Raw genomic sequence first — 18,970 nt, forward strand, 5'->3', positions numbered from 1 at the left:
TCACAAAAGGAAGACTCAAGTACCTCTACTCTATGCAAACCCACAACTACACCCACTTGGCTACTACTAGCCACATTACAACATTCTACGTTTATAGGAGTGTAGAGGATAGCATTTTTTACCTTGTAGCTTACGTAAGCTACAAAATTTATCTTGCCATGTGTCCGTGCAGAACACTTTCCCCCTTTGACATACCATATGATACAACCTTTTCATTATAATTTTGGATTAATGGGTAACGGCTTCAAGTTTAGAAAAAATAGAACTTGTAGCATCATTTCCCAAGTTTTGAGAGGTTGAAGCCATAGGTTCCACTAAAATTGTACCTAAAACAAAAAAACATACAAAATAAACAAAAAAATAGAAAACAATTAGTTCACAAAATCCTCACTACACTCTCACACACTTTGATCGTCTCACACTTGGTTTCACAAGTGTTGTAAGTAAGCTTGTAATCCAACATGAGTCGAGGGGTGAGTCTACTCCTTGGTCAGAATGGATTCCTTGCTCGAAAACTCATGAAAGTAATGTCTAAACTTGAACTAAGAAATACTATGATTCAAAAACAATAAAAGCACAAAATAACTCTAACACAAAGAAACGTGTTCAAAAACTAATTTACAACTTAGTAGGTATTTACTACTTGCCAATTAGTATAAGAATTGACAAAATGAATTTAAGAATAAACATAAAGAAACTAAGAATCCAATATTTTGAGCCAAAAGTTTTGGTACTGTACGAAATTTGGTGATGTGGCAGTCGAGGATTGGTTGTGGTTTTTGAAAGGTTCTTATTTTTCCCAACTTTGAAATTTTGGTTTAGTTTTTGGTTCTTGAAGTGGTTACCCCTCTTTGAAGAAGAAAACAATAATATAGGAGCCTTTTTCACCTGTTAAAAAGGTTAGCCTTGTCTTACACATTTTAGGCAAGACACCTTTTTGAGGGGTTGTTGGACTTTTCCTCTTTTGAACACCTAGGAAACTTGTCTTTCTCCCTTTTGGAGACTAGTTTTTTGGTAGATTTTTTGTCTCCCTTCCTTTTTGGTAGGATTTTGGTGACTAGTTTTATGACAAAAACAAGGAATTTTCTTCCTTCAAATTGGTTTTGGATCAAACAAGACTATTAAAGAGTCTTCTTGCAACTAGACATGAATATTGGTCTAGACCAACAAGAACATTGAATAGAAGTTTGAACACCAAGACTCACGTTGAGACTCCAAGAGCCAACAACACCTTTTAAAACTTAAAATCCACAACAAAATACCAAAAACACAAGTTCAAACCAATACCTTCTTGTTTTGGTCAACACAATAACACCAACAGTGTTCAAGTTCTTGAATGGCAACAACAATACCAATACGACTCGTTCAAGCTCAACATGGATCTTGACTAAAAGGTGTTAGTGAAAGAAGAATCAAACACAAGGAAAAAGAAAACAAGTAAAAAAACACCTAGATCTAGTCTCCAACTTTCATCCTAGACAACTACAAGAAGAACACACTCGTCGGCCAAGAACATCAACGCTTAGAACACTTTTTGTTTTTGATTTTTATAATAACCGAGCCTAAGATTTGTTTTGTGGGAATAATATTAGCCTTATCTCTGATAAAAAATGATACCAAATGGTCCAAAGAAGACTGAAAATATTTCACAATCTCAAAAAAATAGTCCACATAAATAAGACACCAAACGGCAAAAAAAAAACACAAAGACAAGACAAACGATTACAGTAGATAAAAGGGATAGATAGATTGGCAAATAGGTGTATAAACTCCAAGAACCCTAAGATGTATAAAATATAAGGTCCCTTCAAATCTACACAAACTATCACCAATATCCTACATAGACACATGAGGGATGTAACCTCAACTAGCACCTATCTTTCAAGCCAATGATAGCAACACAAGTGATATCCACACTTGGTACCATCATTTTTATTTGGTGGCTATTCCAATCCCTACAAATAAAGGTGTTACACTCCTCAAAACTAAAGATAGTTTGTTATAATGTTTAAAAGTTTTACATTAATAAGCAACCATAGAGATAAGACCTAATAAGGAACTATATATAGCCTTGCCTATTATATGGAAAAATGACCAAGACACCCTTAATGACAAAGGGGCATCCTTGGTGTGTTGGAAGTCAAGATGAAATAGCCAAAACACCCTTATTGATGTCCAGCCTTGGTGTGTTTCAGACTTCTTACATTGAAATAGCTAAAACTCCTCTAATGAGTCGTAACACTCCAAAGGTGCCTTCTTGAAGCTCTAAAAACTGTGATCCATTAAGTGAGATCAACAACTGTAAGTCCTCTAGTCTTTGATACTCCAAGCAATCTTCCACACATGGCTTTTCTTAATGGCATGCTCAAAACTGGTCCTATACGTCTTCTCTTGTGTCCTTGGGGTGACCAAATCTTTAGTGTCTATGTGTTGGCCTCCAAAGATTTCATCAAAGGCTAAGTTGACCACTTTGCTTGTATTAGTAGTTCTGGAACTTAGGGACCTCTAATAAAGGTCTCAACTTAATTTACGGGTGAGCCTTTATCCTTGTGTTCACTTAATGCTAAGTACTATTACCAACTGAATGATACTAAAATCTCAATTTTTCCTTATATTTATATTTTGAAAATATCAATAATGGATAGTCTGGAGTTCTCAAGATATGTGAATTGATATATGCATGTTTCCCTAGTTATTGGGTGTTGATAACCTACCAGCTCTGACTAATGCAACTAAATAGAACAAATTCAATGATTTGAATATAATAGGAAATTTTATAACTCAAGTCCATAATCATGAATTTACCAACAGACGAAGGGTTCATAATTCTAGGAGTACAAATATACTAAATGCCATGGGAAAACATGCTATGTCAACTAATATTGATTGAAATCCACAAAATCATGATAAATAGTGCTTAATATTCTTGAACTAATAAATCATATATATCTTGATCATATGCTTGAAATCTTAACTAACATCATGTAAATAATTCATATATTTGAGAATAGCGTGAATGATACAATATGGCCTAAGAATTCATGAATAATCATTAAAATATACTTATGAGTGGCAATTATATCATAATGGATTGAATTTATGCTTGGAGTAATAATTTGGTATAATACTAGTGTATGAAAATCGTAATATTCATGAACAAAATCATTACTTGAGTGTGAGGATGAAAGGATATCTTCATTGAATACTCACTTGCCAGATTACTCTTGATTCTTGAACTACAGTTTTTAGGATTTGAACTTAGAGATAAAAAACCCTTATTTCTTGCTTTGGAGAAGAGAAAATCACATGTTTCTTTGAGTATTTTATGTGTTTTGTTGAGAATGAGGAATTTGAAGTTGTTTAGGCTTTATATTCAACCTTAGTATAGCTTAAACGATGTCATTTTAGTGTTAAAAGGGTGGAAAAAGACCAAGAAAATCCTTAAAACCGATTGAAAAACTCCTGGAAGTAGTCCCAACGACTTCGGCAGTGACTTATTAGGTTTGGCGATGAGTTATTGCTTGATCCATGGTCAATGGACCCAAATTCAGACCCTATTGCCATAACAACGACTCCTCTTTATGACTCGTTTGGTCTGAAAAAGAGTTGTTGTCACTGACAACATTAATAGTGCTACAGTAATTCGGCCATAACTTTTTACTCTGATATCGGATCAAGGCAAAACTGGTATAGTTGGAAAGCTAATTCTTTTATCTATTTTTTGGTGGATTTTGAGCTACCAAATTCTTAATATTCCAAAAGTTATGCTCATTTGAATCTAACTATTATTATTTTCTTCATAAGAATTTAATCACTAAAGGATGTTTTGACTTGTCTATAACCTAGGATTTGTTTGTGACCTTAATATTTATCTAAATCACTAATAATAATACCAAAGCATGATTTTTTAATTTTGCATAAACTTGAAGCATAGTGCTAATGTTGTCTTGGATTTTTTGAGGCAATTCACGTTGGTGTGTCCTCATCATTTGAGGAGTATTTATTCATATATATTTTATGAATTTTCCTTTATTTAGTTTTAGATGTTTGGATTTAGTTAGTGGCTTGTCCCAATAACTCATATGAGGTAGAGGCTTTCAAATAGATAGATAGTTATGTTTTCAGCTTTTCGAGTAATTCAGGCTGTCACAGTTTGATAGTCAGTATTGATTCTATAATTTTTATTATTAGTTCCATTTAGTTAAGAGTTTTCTCAATAATTTATTATTTCTTCAGTATTCTTAGGTTTATGCTAGGCCATAGTTTATCTTGGGGCAATTATGACTCTAAGCACCGTGTTACGGCTAAGGGGCAATCTTGAGTCATGACAAAACATGGTATCAAAGCATCAGATTTAAACTGTCCAACGGCATTTGAGAGTCATATTAAGTGTAGTATTATTCATGGGTGTAAAGCGTGCCACACTTATTAGTGAGGGGCTATGAAATATTTTAGGAAAGTCTTACTTCTTCCATTATTCATATCGTGTTATAGAGTGTGAATTCGACTAAAATTCTTCTTCTAAATCGTCTTCTACTATTTTATAAAAAAATTCCTACTAAGAGAACTAACGTAAGGAGGAATAGGAATCAACTGGCACCACTGCCAATTCCAGATAACCCTCTAAATTAATAGATTTGCCATACTGAGTTAAGGGCTACTTTTATAGTATTAGCCCAGCAAATGATAGCTCAAAATAACCAACAGGTTATTGCACTAGCCAACCCAATTGTGAATATAAAATCTACTAGAGTATGGGACTTCACTCGAATTAATCCTCTAATGTTCTTTGGGTCTAAACTTGAAGAGGACCCACATGAGTTCTTGCATAGTATTTAGAAGGTCACTGAGATCATGGATGTAACCTCAATTGAAAGTGCTAATTTGGCTTCTTATTAATTGCAAGGAGTGGCTCATATATGGTTCAAGTAGTGAAAGGAGAACAGAAGTACAGATAGAGGGTCGATAAAAATGGATGAGTTTGTTCCTATATTCTGGATAGGTACTTCCTACTTGAGTTGAGGGAAGACAACGTGTAGGAATTCATAAACCTGAAGTAAGGCAATATGAGTATGAAGGAGTATTTACTCAAGTTTACTCAGTTGGTAAGGTATGCTCCAACTATGGTCGCTGACTCTAGGTCCCAAATGAGAAAATTTATGCCAGGTATTTTTAAGGATATGGACAAGAAGTTAGGATAGCGAGTTTGGTTAAGAAGATGGACATCTCCAGATTGATGGATTATGCTTAACAGATTATGGAGGAGAAGATAAAAAAGGGAAAGGGATAGTAAGAGGGCTAGAACTGTAGTTTTTTATATCTCTCAAAAGAGGTCAAATAGTGAAAATCGTTCTTTATTTCACTAGAAATTTTATACTCTATCTCTATCTTCTTCCAGTGCTCTAATACCCAAGTTCAGATAGGATACTCATGATAGAGCATTGGGCTCTAAGTCTATCATGAATCGAAGCTACCTCATAGCTACGACAGTGGTGCTTATGGTCACAAGTGACCATAAGTTAACCCATGAGCTAGTACCTTCTGTGAGCACTAAATAAAATAGCACTGATATAGCATATACGGAAGATAAGCTGATAAACTACTAAAAACTAAAAATATTAAAATATGTAATATTGTCATGCCTGAGATAACTGATAAATTTAAAAGTAACTGACTGACCGACAACTGTTTGTCTGAAAGCCCTCTAACTGACTGGGGAGTTGACAGGAAAAGCCCCTAACTAACTCTATCTTACTGAATATAAAGAACTACTAAGATAAATTGAATAAGCAATCATGTCCTCGATATAAAAGGACTCACCACTACTACTGCTGGGTACGTTGAGTTGTCTAGGAGTGTTTGGGAAACTGAGAATCTGAACCTATGTTATATGACAACATCCTGCAAAGAAAAGTATCCAATTAATACTTTGAATGTACTGGTATGTGAAATGAGGTCTAACTGAAATACTTGGGGTATTATGCATATGAGATAAGTACTAACTAAACAACATCAAATAACTAAGTATGAATGCATAAAAACTATAATATCTGAGAATATAAAGCAATGAATATACATATTTTTGAAATTATTTGTAAACTGAAAGACTGAAATCTGTATAACTGAATAATTGCAAATCTATATGTTAAGGTCAAGAAAACCAGAACTGAATATACACTGAATACTATACTAAGATTATGGGGGGGATCATATAATCGGCATGCCCCAATCTGAGCTAATTGTGGTCTAACCTGTGACCCTAGTTGGATGGGTGTCAGTAACATCCCATGGGTACTAACATTGGCTGACAATGTTGATTCCACAAAGCTGATGTTTAGTAGGACTAGGGAGTCAGTTCTAACTAACAGCTGACCCCTAAGAGAGTGTTGGTCCTACACTGGCGAGTTATATCTCATAATCCTATGCTAGCTATGTAGTTCTGGATCTTCGGGACTACTACTAAGGACCAAGTCCTAACTAGCGGGTGAGCCCCTATCCCTAGGTTCAGTCGGTGCTAAACACTACTCCCAACTTAACTGACATCAGTACTGAACATAAATAAGTTTAACTAAATATTATTTCTGATAGTGATCATCATAATTATAATAACTGAATAATGTAACACCCTAATTCGCTGAACAGGAGTGCTTCATGGTGCTCATGACCCCGAGGGACCACAAACTAACCCATGACAGATATCTGTACCTGTATACTGCAAATTATGATATAATAATGAGGAATACATAGAACTGTAAGGCCATAAGTTTCAATCGAATAAAACTATGTGGGTGAAAATACCTAAAACAACTCAATCTGAACGTAAATCTGAACATAAATCTGAAAGCCTCTAAACTGTCTGTGATGGGTTTTTAAGGGACTTAAGTGGGGGTATTCTGGATATTTCCCCACTTACCATAATTATGACCCATGACTTCTAATATACTTATGAGGTTATTTACCAAATTATTATATACATTAACACATAGAAACTTATTCCTAAATATTCAACAATTCTCTCAAGAGCTTTTGGGGAAAGACAGCTAAGGTTTAAACTTAAGGATTGCTTTAGAACGTGCTTTGGTGATTTTCTTCCATCATATTTCTAGGTTTAAGGCATGTGTATCTTCCATACTTCTTGTTTCAAAAAAGGCATGGATTTTAAGGTTATTTTTATGCTTGCACTATAGCGTGGGTTATGGTTTTCCACTAAGAATTGGGGGTTTCGGTGTAAATGGTTTGGTTATGGTTTCCTATGATTTAATTGTGCTTTAATGCATTGATGGTGGTTATGGGCAATTGGATTGCATGGTAATGGTTTAATTGTCTTTTGAATTGGTTTTAGTTATATTATACCCCCAAGCTATTTGATAAAATACTTATAAAGCTATGTTAATTGCATTGACTTCTTTAAATGGAACTCATGCTTGTTTTAGCTTATGCATGACACTATAAATGGTTTTAATAATTCATAAAGGTTAATGGATTATTGGTTTTTCTTGTGGAGTTCACAAAAGTCTCCTATGAGGTTTATAGGGTAAACAGATAGGGCACTTGAGAGTCCCCTTAACCTAAATAGTTTGGCTATGGATAAATCTTGTAAGCATGGTTAGTATGAAGATACCACTAATAAATTTCCTTTGTTAATAAATGGTAATAAGATTTGTTTAGATGTGGTTTTAATTTGGGAATTAATGGAGTGATGTCTAACTGAGCCATGTTAGGTAGAGGTTTTTGGAGAACCAAAATTGGAAACTCATATTTGCCGATATGAGGGGTTCTTGATGGCCACATGTGGGTGTCATAATTTATATTGGAGGGATGTAATAGTCACCCCATGGAATATCTCCTGGTCGTCTGGCTACACACACTAGGACTCTTTCAGAAGGGGGAGCTGAACCCATACGGCACATAGGTATGGTTAAATGACATGGTTACACAGCCTAGGTAAAGGTTTTAAATGCATGTTAAACACGGATTCCCTTTCCCGGCACTTATATATATGTATAGTTATATGCATAACGGATGGTTTTACTTTACTGTTTAAATGGCATTACTTTATCCTTATCATGAGATACATGCTAGCGGCACTCACTAACCCATCTATGGGCTATTGTATACCCACAATATGCAGGAACCGTCCGTTCAACTCCTGCTACATAGTGATTGGCTCGAGGATAGCATTTGGATTAAAGTAGTGAGCTTCCATCTTTTCGTATGGATCCATTGCATAATATGGATACTCTTAGATAGTTTGTTTGCATTTTGGACATTGGTTTTGGCCATAGGTGGGGGCCTGTCCCAGCCGAATAATTGTATTCTTTTTTATAGAGGCTTTGTGGTACTTTTAAGGGTTGGTATGGAAGGGATTAGTATTGGCATCAGCCTTGTCATTGGAATAAGCTTGGAGGCTGGCATTATCAGACAAAATTCCTCACTGTTCCATCATATTACATTTTTGGATTGATTATTATATTATGTTTTGATATTCTCTAGGGTTTGGTATGGTGTGGATGGTTTGTTTTAGTATGGTTAGACTCGGTAAGGTTGGTCATGGACATGATCCTATCCCAGAGTCTTGATGTGAACAATAATGCTATCTTGTTATATGTGTGAAATCCAGTCCATTTGAGGCTGTAATAGGCAATTGGGTTAGGTTGCGAGGGCGTTCCCAGTCCTTGCTGGAGTTGGGATGCCCATTATATCTAGGCCCTAGTTTAGGTCATGAGAAACGGAGACCACCCCCATATGCTAGTTAAGAATATTCACACTAATAGTGACTGAATTACGAACATATAATAAAGATAGTAACGATAAACACAAGACAAGGATAATATGTCCAAACCATCAACCAATACTAACTACCAACACACAAGTCCACAGTAATCCACAACATCTCTAACAAAGCCAAATACTAATAACTTCGTACGGCATGCCCCCAACAGTAGAAAAAAACAAGTCTAATACAAAGTCTGACATAGGAAACAAGAACTATGTAATGAAGCATTTCGAAGTATGGAATCTCACTACTCCAATGTCAACTCACAAACTAAGCACGAACTCCTGATCACTGCGGAAAAAAAGTAGAAGAATCTTTGATGACTACAACCCGTGGGGATACAACGTTCGAAGATGGTTAGCAGTAGGAGCGCTAGTAAGTAACTCGGGGATTGGGGATAAAATAATGCCTTAGGAAACATTTCAATCCAGTCCAAGATACAAATACATATAACATAATTTCACATGCTACGGTAGGGAACAATGCTCATCATGAACCTTCACAATCTTAGTCTTGATTTTGTAGTATAACCATCATAATCAAGGCACCCACGGGCATGTACACACGGAGCAAAGAATGGTCATATGTTATATGCCTTATGAGGGACTCAAACCTCTAAGCATAAATCAAATAAAATAGAGGACTCAAACATCCTAATCATATAATAGTAATAAGGGTGACTAAAACCACCCATTCACTTAGACCCCATGCTGACTAGCACGGTTTTTGTTGTTGGTCCCTCTAGATCTCCAGTTTTATAGCCCAGCTACACAACCCGCTTTTAAGCCCAATTAAAATATTTAACGCAGATTCTCAATTTATTGAATCAATTATGCATTTAGGCATCCCACTAGTATCATCATACCAACCCCACTTGCAAGTTCAATATCATGCCATAATCCATCAACTATCACACGGGGAAATTCATAACCCCTTAGGTTCAATTAATATTCACACAGGGAATCTGCAAACCCCAAGGTTCAGTAAAATCATACCATGGTTCATTAACCTTTAATGCCAATGCATTAGTTGAAGTGAACATGTCAATAATCTGACAAAGCCATTTATTATTATCAATTTCACCATTTGATTGAGGGCACACAATTTCCAAATCCACGAGTCAACGTAAAGCCAATAAATTTAGGGGAAACATAATCCCTTTGTTTATCAACAAAACCCATGCACCCCAAAAGTTTCAAAATCATTAATAAAGCATGAATAATACATAAGAAACCATGGGAAATTAATTATATGACCTATCATGGAAAAATCATTCAACCACATCAAAACCCTTGTTCAAATCCACAAAATTATACATGTAAATTCATGCATTTAACAAAATAAGTTAAAGGTAGAGTCACATGATTGAAATACACTAGATTATGGAAAGAATTCAACCCTTGAAGCTCTACCTGATCCACTTCTTGAAAATTCTAAGTAACGATGCTTGGGAGACATAAAAGAGAAGAAAGAATGTTTGGAGTGTATTACAGATGAAAATAGGGTCCCAAGTATTTTTATCAATCATGGGTTATTATTGGGATGATAGGAAATGTCTAAAATACCCACATTAAAAGCTGAAAAATAAGCCATCAGTCGTTCCAAGTGAACTTATGACTCATAGGGTTACCCTACGACTCGTTTCCCCTCAGTTGTAGTCAGGAGAGTACCTAGTACCGCCAACTTTAGTCTAGTTTTGACAGGCCCAACAATTAGTAACCAGTCCATACAACTCATTACATCATAGTCATACTCAAGGAAGAATACTTTGGGTGTCACACTAGTTTCCTTATGGAAAGGAAAATATGAGTTGTTTAGAATCCTTATGACTCGTAACAAGGTAGTCGTAGTCACATCAGAAAACTTGGGGTAATACACTGGTCACACAACGAGGGGACATAATGACACCTATTGAATCTTTACGACTTGAGGCTTCAATTCATAATTGGGTCAACAATTCAGGCACCATTCATAGGAAACCTTATGACTAGCGTCATATGACCCTTCAAGACACCCTATGACTCATAGGGTGAGTCGTAGTCAGGACAGTGAGGATAAAATTTCTGAAATATTCAAGGACCAAAAATCTGGGTTGTTACATTCCCCCCTCTAAGGATCATTCATCCTTGAATGATGGGTTAAGGCATATGTTAGCACGATTTAACACAGAAACACTCTCATGCTTACCTTAAACAAAGTAAAAAAACAAATATGTGAAGGAATACATATACCTCGAACACGATTAACCAAAGCAAGGAACAAGAACGGTTACTTAGCCTTCATGTCCTCCTAAGCTTCCCAAGTACCTTTCTCAACCTTTTGGTTCCTCGAAGGAACCTTTACCGAATCGACATCCTGAGTATACAACTGATGGACTTGCCAATTCAAAAATCTCAATTGGGACTTCCTCATAAGAAAAGGAATCCAAAATGCCAACATTTACAAAAGGAACAACCACTGAAGGATCACCCACACACTTTCTTAACATTGAAACATGAAACACGGGATGGATAGAACCCAAAATTTAGGGAAAATCTAACTCATATACAACAATACCAACCCTCCTCAAAACCAAATATGGACCAACATAATAGGGACTGAGCTTCCCCTTCTTTCCAAACTATATCACTCCCTCTATGGGAGACACCTTTAAGAACACCTAGTCACCAACATTAAACTCCAACTCTCTTTGCCTCACATAGGCATAGGAATTTTGGCAACTTTAGTCGGTCTTAATCCTATCCTGAATCACCTTTACCCTCTCCATAGCTTGGTTAACTAAGTACGGACTAAATAATCTGGCCTCACCAATTTCAAACCACCTAACAGGAGAATGGTACCTCCTTCCATAAATGCCTTAAAAGAAGCCATGGCGATACTAAAGTGATAGTTATTGTTATATAAGAAATCTGTGAGAGGCATGTGATGAATCCAACTATCACCAAAATCAAATAAAAATCTTGAAGCATATCTTCCTAGGCCTGAATTGTTCTTTCCGATTGCCCATCTGTCTGCGGGTGGAAAGTGGTACTAAGGGTTATCTTACCCCCCAAAACTCGCTGTAATGATATCTAATAGTGAGATGAAAATAGGGTACCACGATAAAAAATAATAGAAACTGGAGAACCATGTAACCTCACGATCTCTTGGATATACAACTCTGTATTTTCTTCAACAGAGAAATTAGTCCTCGCAGGTAAGAAATGAGCGGACTTAGTCATCCTATCCACGATGATCCAAATAGAATCAAACTGATTTGGAGACCATGGTAGACCGGTAGTGAAATCCATATTAATTATTTCCCTTTGTACACCGATAGCTCAATCACTTGAGTCAACCTATCGAACTTTAAGTTATCCACCTTCACTTGCTGACACAGCATGTACTTAGCTATAAAGTTGGCCACATCCTACTTCAAATTATTCCACCAATAATTCTCCTTAAGATCATGATACATTTTTGTTAAACCAGAATGAATCGTATAATGCAACTCATGACCTTTAGCCAAAATCCTTCCTTTCAACTTGGAAACACCAGGAACACACAACCTCTCTTGTTACCTCAAGATACCATCACCACCAATCTTAAAAGCCATCAGCATCTGCCGATCCACTTCATCCTTGATCTATTTCAAAATAAGGTCCATAATCTGTTTCTCCTTCACGTTCACTACGAGAGATGACTTTCCCATCTCTTGAAAAATTGCACCACCATCTTTGGAATTCAATGAACGAACCTCAAGAATAGCCAAATTGTGAAAATCCTTCCCTAATCCTTTCTTCTCTTTAACTACATGGGATAAGCTTCCCATAGACAACCTGCTAAGAGCATCAGTAACCACGTTATCTTGCCTGGATGATAATGGAGACTCATATCGTAGTCCTTGAGCAACTCAAGCGATCTCTTTTACCTGGGATTCAAATTCTTTGGGGTGAATACATACTACAATATCTTATGATCTAAGAAGATATCAATGTGGTCCCCATACAAATAATGGTGCCAACTCTTCAAAACAAAGACCATGGCCAACAATTCCAAATAATTAGTTAGATAATTATTCTCATGAACCTTCAATTGTCTAGAAGCTTATGCAACCACCTTGCCATGCTGCATTAACACACAACCCAGTCCCACTCAGGAGGCATCATAATAAACAACAAAACCATTGGTACCCTTATGTAGAGTCAAAACAAGAGCCAAAGTCAACTTATCCTTCAGCTTTTCAAAATATACTTTACAAGAATCCAACTATGGAAATTTTACTTTCTTTTGAGTTAACTTTATCAAAGGTGCAACAATCGATGAGAAGTATTCCATAAACTTCTAATAATACCCGACTATACCTAGGAAGCTCCAAATATTAGTTGGAGTCATGGGTCGAGTCCACTTCTTAACCACCATAACTTTTGTGTATCCACCATGATCTCTTCACTAGAAACATGTCCTAGAAAAATATTAGTGTTCAACAGAAATTGACATGTTGAAAATTTAGCATAAAAACATTGATCCTTTAGGGTCTGAACCACAATACAAAGGTGATTGACATGATCTACTGCACTATTCGAATAAACCAAAATATTATCTATAAACATAATGATGAAAAATCTATAAAATGATGGACTACCAAATTCATGAGATACATAAAAGTCGTTGGGGCATTAGTCAAACCAAAGGACATGACGAAGAACTCGAAATTACTTTAACGGGTATGGAAGGCGGTCTTAGGGATGTCCGCTTCCCTAATCTTTAATTGATGATAACCCAATGGTAGATCAATTATAGAAAAATACTTAGCACCCTATAGTTGGTCAAAAAGATTATCAATTATAGAAAGAACGTACTTATTCTTCACCGTCACCTTGTACAACTGGCGTCAATAGATAGGGAGGGTATGATGGAGCTGACTAGCCCCACAAGCTAGAGACTAGGCACCCTGTGCTATAGAACAATCACCATTTTGAAAATGGCGATCACTAGAAGAATTTGGGTAGGGAGCACTAGCCGTTGAATACGAGTTAGGACTCCCTCAACTCTTTTTCTTGGACTATTTTATTTGATCTCTACCACTCTATTGTTGGCCTTCACCCTATTTTGAATATCTAAACTTCTTACTCTATCTTTCACCCACCCCAGCTTGTTTTTTCTTTTGCTTTTTGACTTGTTGCATATACACACAAATCTAGATATGTCCATGTATTTGTTCAACAAGGTTGGCTTTCTTTCCAGAATTAAATTATGGTACAACCCAAAAGCAAATTTCCTAATTCAAGCCTTCATGTTAGACACTAACTTAGGAGCATATCATGACAACTAATGGAACTTTTGAGCATACTTATTTGCCATCATCCTACCTTGCTTCAAGTTTACAAACTTCTCTACGTTTGCCTTCCTTAATTTTGATGGAAAGAACCTATGAAGAAAAACACCAAATAAATCATCCCATAAAACTAACTCTACATCATCACCCCTAGATAGATCCTACTCCTCAAACCACTGATATGACACATCCTTTTACTAATAAGCGGAGAACTCCACAGCCTCCATATCATTAGCATACATCACTTGAAAGATCTTTTTCATTTCATGTATGAACCCTTTAGGATCCTCCTTAACCTTAGAGCCAGTGAAAAATAAAGGATTTAAGCTCATAAACTGGAAAACTCTAGTGTCCTCAGAAGAACTCATAGCCATACCAGAGAACCCAGCTATTATGACTGAGATATCATAAATTAAGTCAACAGATGAATATAACGACGGAACTCATCATTGGTAATATCTCCTTGAGGTGACTGGTTAGGAGTGTCACCTATAGAAGAAGGAACAGTGGGTATCGATGGGAATCCATGAGGGAAATCAGAAGCAGCGAACCTAGGCCAGATCTGTACTTCAAGGGTAGGATGAGTTCCATCGATATTATCCTTAGAGGGGACAAAGTTTTTTTCATAAATATCAGATGTTTTTGAGGAATGATCTGAAAGTAGAGCAAATGGGATTAGAGATATTAAAGACCTTAAACTCTATAACCCAAAAATAAGATAACAAAAAAGGAAAACATTCCTAAATGCCTCGTAACCTTTCCCTTATAAGTGTGGCGTGCTACACGCCCATAAAAGAGACTCTACTTGACACGGCTTTGTGAATAAATAATTGACCATGAACCTAGGCTTGGATACCGACTTTATCATGACCCAAAATAGGGCCTAGTGGTGATGGGTATGTTAAGTCCATCGAGGACCGAAGACCACCTTCATATGCTTAGTCAGAAAGAACATTCACACTAATAGTGATAGAATTTTGAGCATATAATAAAGATAGTAATAATAAATTAAAGATATGGGAAAAATGGCCAAATTATCAACCAGTACTATAAACCAACACCTAAGTCTACAGTTATCCACAAAGCCTCTAACAAAGTCGAATACCAATAAATTATCAGGATATGCTCCTGACAGTAGAAAAAAAACAAGTTTGTAACTAAGTCTAAGACATAGGAAACATGAGTAAAGAAATTAAGCTTTCCAAAGTATGGAAGCTCACCACTTTACTATCAACTCATGAACTAACCATGAACTCCTGATCACTTAGCAGGAAAAGTAAAATAATTTTTAGCACCTACATCACATGGGGATACATCATCCGAAAATGATTAGCGGTTGGAGAGCTAGAATGTAACTCAATGATAAGGGATAAAATAATGCCATTGGAAATATTTCAAACAAGTCCAGGATCCAATGCATATAGTTATATGCAAATACATAAAACATAATGTCACATGCTAGGGTGGGGAACAAAGCTTAGCAAAAACCTTTAATATCATAGCTTGGATTGTGTAGCTTAACCGTCTTAAGCAATGCAATCACAGAGTATATTCGCCCAGCTCTCCCCTACCTGGAAGGGCTCCAGTGCATGTAGCCATACAAATAAAAGGATGGTCACATGTTATATGCCTTAAAGGGGACTCAAACCTTCCGGCATAAATCAAAGGTGAAATACGGGGTCTCGAACTTCCCAATCATATAATAGTATTAAGGGGGCCTCGAACCTTTTAGTCGTTTATACCACCACATCGACTAGCACAATTTTTGATGTTTATCACTTAGGACCTCCACTTTCCAGTCTATCGACATAACCCACTTTTAAGACCAACTAAAATAACTAACACACATTCCCAACTTATTGAATTGACTATTCATTTAGGTATCCCAATTGGAATCATCATACTAACCCCATTGGCAAGTTCATTATCATGCTACAATCCATCAACATCACACAAGAAAATTCATGAACCCTTAGTTTTAATTATTATTCACACAAGGAATCCAAATACCCCAATGTTAAATAAAATTATACCATGGTTCATTAAATTTTTATGCCAATGAATTAGTTCAAGTGAGCAAATCAATCATGTGACAAAGCCATTTATTATTATCAATTTCACCATATGGTTGAGGTCACACAATTTTCAAAGCCATAAGTCAAGGTAAACCCATTAAATTTAGGGTAAACATAACCCCTTTGTTTATCAACAAAACCTATGCACCCCACAAGTGTCAAAATCATTAATAAAGTATAATGTATAAGTAACCATGGGAAATCATTTATACAACCAATTATTTCAAACGCCCTCAACCATATTAAAATCCTTTGTCAAATACACCAAATTACCCATGTACATTCAAGCATTTAACAAAATAAGTGAAGACTATAGTCACATGCCTAAAATAACCAAGATTATAGAGAGAATTCAACCCTTGAAGCTCTACTTGACCCACTTCTTGGAAACCATAAGTATGGATGCTTGAGAGACTTAAAATACAAGAAAGAATGTTTGGAGTGTATTATGGATGAAAATAAAGTCCCTAATATGTTTATAAGTAGTGGGTTATTATTAGGATACGAGAGAAATATCTAAAATACCCTCATTAAAAGCTGGAAAATAAACCATTAGCTATTACGAGTGACCTTACGACTCATGGGGTCACCCTACGACTCGTTTCCCATCAGTCATAGTCTATACAGTGACCAGGACAACTAATGCTGGTCTAGTTATGAAAGGACCCAACAACTCATAATGAGTCTATACGACTCATTATGTCCTATACTCATGGAAGAATACATTAGGCATCAAACTGTCTTCTTTATGGAAAGGAATATATAATTCATTTGAAGTCCTTACGACTCGTAACATTATAGTTATAGTCACATAAAAAAACTTGGGGTAATACACTGGTCACACTATGAGTGGACATAATGACCCATCATTAGTCCTTACAACTTGGGGCCTCATGTCAGAATCAGGACAACAACTCAGGCACCCTTCACTGTTCACCTTATGGCTAGGGTCATATGACCCGTCATGACACCCTACAACTCTTAGGGTGAGTCATAGTCAGAATAGTGAGGATAAAATTTCAAAAATTTTCAAGGACTAAAAATTTGGGGTGTTATAATGAAATAGGTCTAGACCAATCACGAACCGCTGAAATTTGGTCGGATCGAGCATAATACAATCCTTGGTCACCACTTGATCCAACAAAGAGAAAGACTCCAACTAAAACTCACACTTAGAGAACTTAGCATACAACTTCTCATACGTTATTCTCTAGAGCACAATTTGTAAATGGTCCTCATGATTGGCCTTAGTCTTCGAATAGATTAATATATCATCTATAAATGCAATGATAAAAGAGTCGAGAGACGATCAAAATAACTGGTTCATTAACTACATGATCACTGTTAGGGCGTTGGTCAACCCAAAAGGCATAACCAAGAACTAATAATGATTATATCATGTCTAAAAAGTTGTCTGTCAAATATGCAAAGCTCTAATCCTCAACTGGTGATACCTGGACCTCAAATCAATCTTTGATAAAACTAAAGCTCCCTAAAGATGATCAAGCAAATCATTAATAAAAGGAAGAGGATACTTATTCTCAATTGTCACCTTGTTCAACTAGTAATAATCAATGAACACACACATAGATCTATCCTTTTTATTCATAAAAAAGATAGGTGCACCCTAAGATAATATACCAGGTTGAATAAATACTTATCCAGTAACTCCTAAAACTGATAGTTTAATTTCTTCAACACGACCGGGGCCATATTATAAAGAGAAATCAAGATAGGCTTGGTAATTGACTAAATATCAATAACAAAGTTGATATCACGATCCATAGGAATACTAGGAAAATTCATGAGAAAAATATCCACAAACTCATGGACAATATGAATAGTATCTAAAGAAGAAGGTAAAGAAACAGTAGTATAAAAAATCTAAGCCATGTAAGACAGATATCCCCTCTCCACAAAATAAATATCCTAAAGGAAAAATATAACTCTCTTGGGTCCTAATTAAAGTACACCCTTCCAAGCTATCCTTTGCATACTCGGCGAAGCTAATGTCAAGGTTTTAGCATAATATCTAGGACAGTATGATAAACAGCTAAGCTGTCCATACCTAAGATGACATCAAAATCTACCATATCTAATACAATTTGATCTACCCTAGTCTCACACATAGAAAAAGTCACATCACAATATTAGTACACCCAAACCACCACTAAAAAGTCTCCTACAGGGGTAGATACATGATTACGTAAAGCAAAAGGCTCACGAGAAGAATCAAAACTAAAAGAAAAATATGTAGACATATAGGATCCTGTATCAAATAACACAGATGTAGATCTAAAATAAATTAGGACAATACTTGTGACGAAAGCATCGAAGGACTCTATCTTTGTCCTTGTAGGTATAGCATCACTGGCCACGTCCACCACCTGGCTAAGTAGCCCCATGAACACCACCACGAGCACCAATACATCTAACTCTTGTAACTCTAGTAGAATCTCTATTACTATCGGCTAATATAGGATGATCTGAGGTGGTGTTCTGCAATTTAATGGTGTTATCCTAGCTTATTTAGCCTTATTTTAACGATTCTTGTAAGCTTAAATTGTTAAATTAGTTTCTAAGGTTATTATTGTGTAATTGTGTATGAAACAAATTTTTATAGTGTTCAAGGTGCAATTGAAAGATTCCAAGAATCAAAATAATAAGTTGAAGATCAATTGGGCAAGACTAGTCTTAGATTAAGTTTAAGGTTCACCATTCTTGATGTTGTGTTGTTTTGAGCTCTAATCCGTGGAGATTGATGTTATAAGAGGATTGATGAGTTGATTGTGATGATATATA

Source organism: Capsicum annuum, chromosome 9 (genome assembly GCF_002878395.1).
Source record: "Capsicum annuum cultivar UCD-10X-F1 chromosome 9, UCD10Xv1.1, whole genome shotgun sequence".
Lineage (NCBI taxonomy): Eukaryota > Viridiplantae > Streptophyta > Magnoliopsida > Solanales > Solanaceae > Capsicum > Capsicum annuum.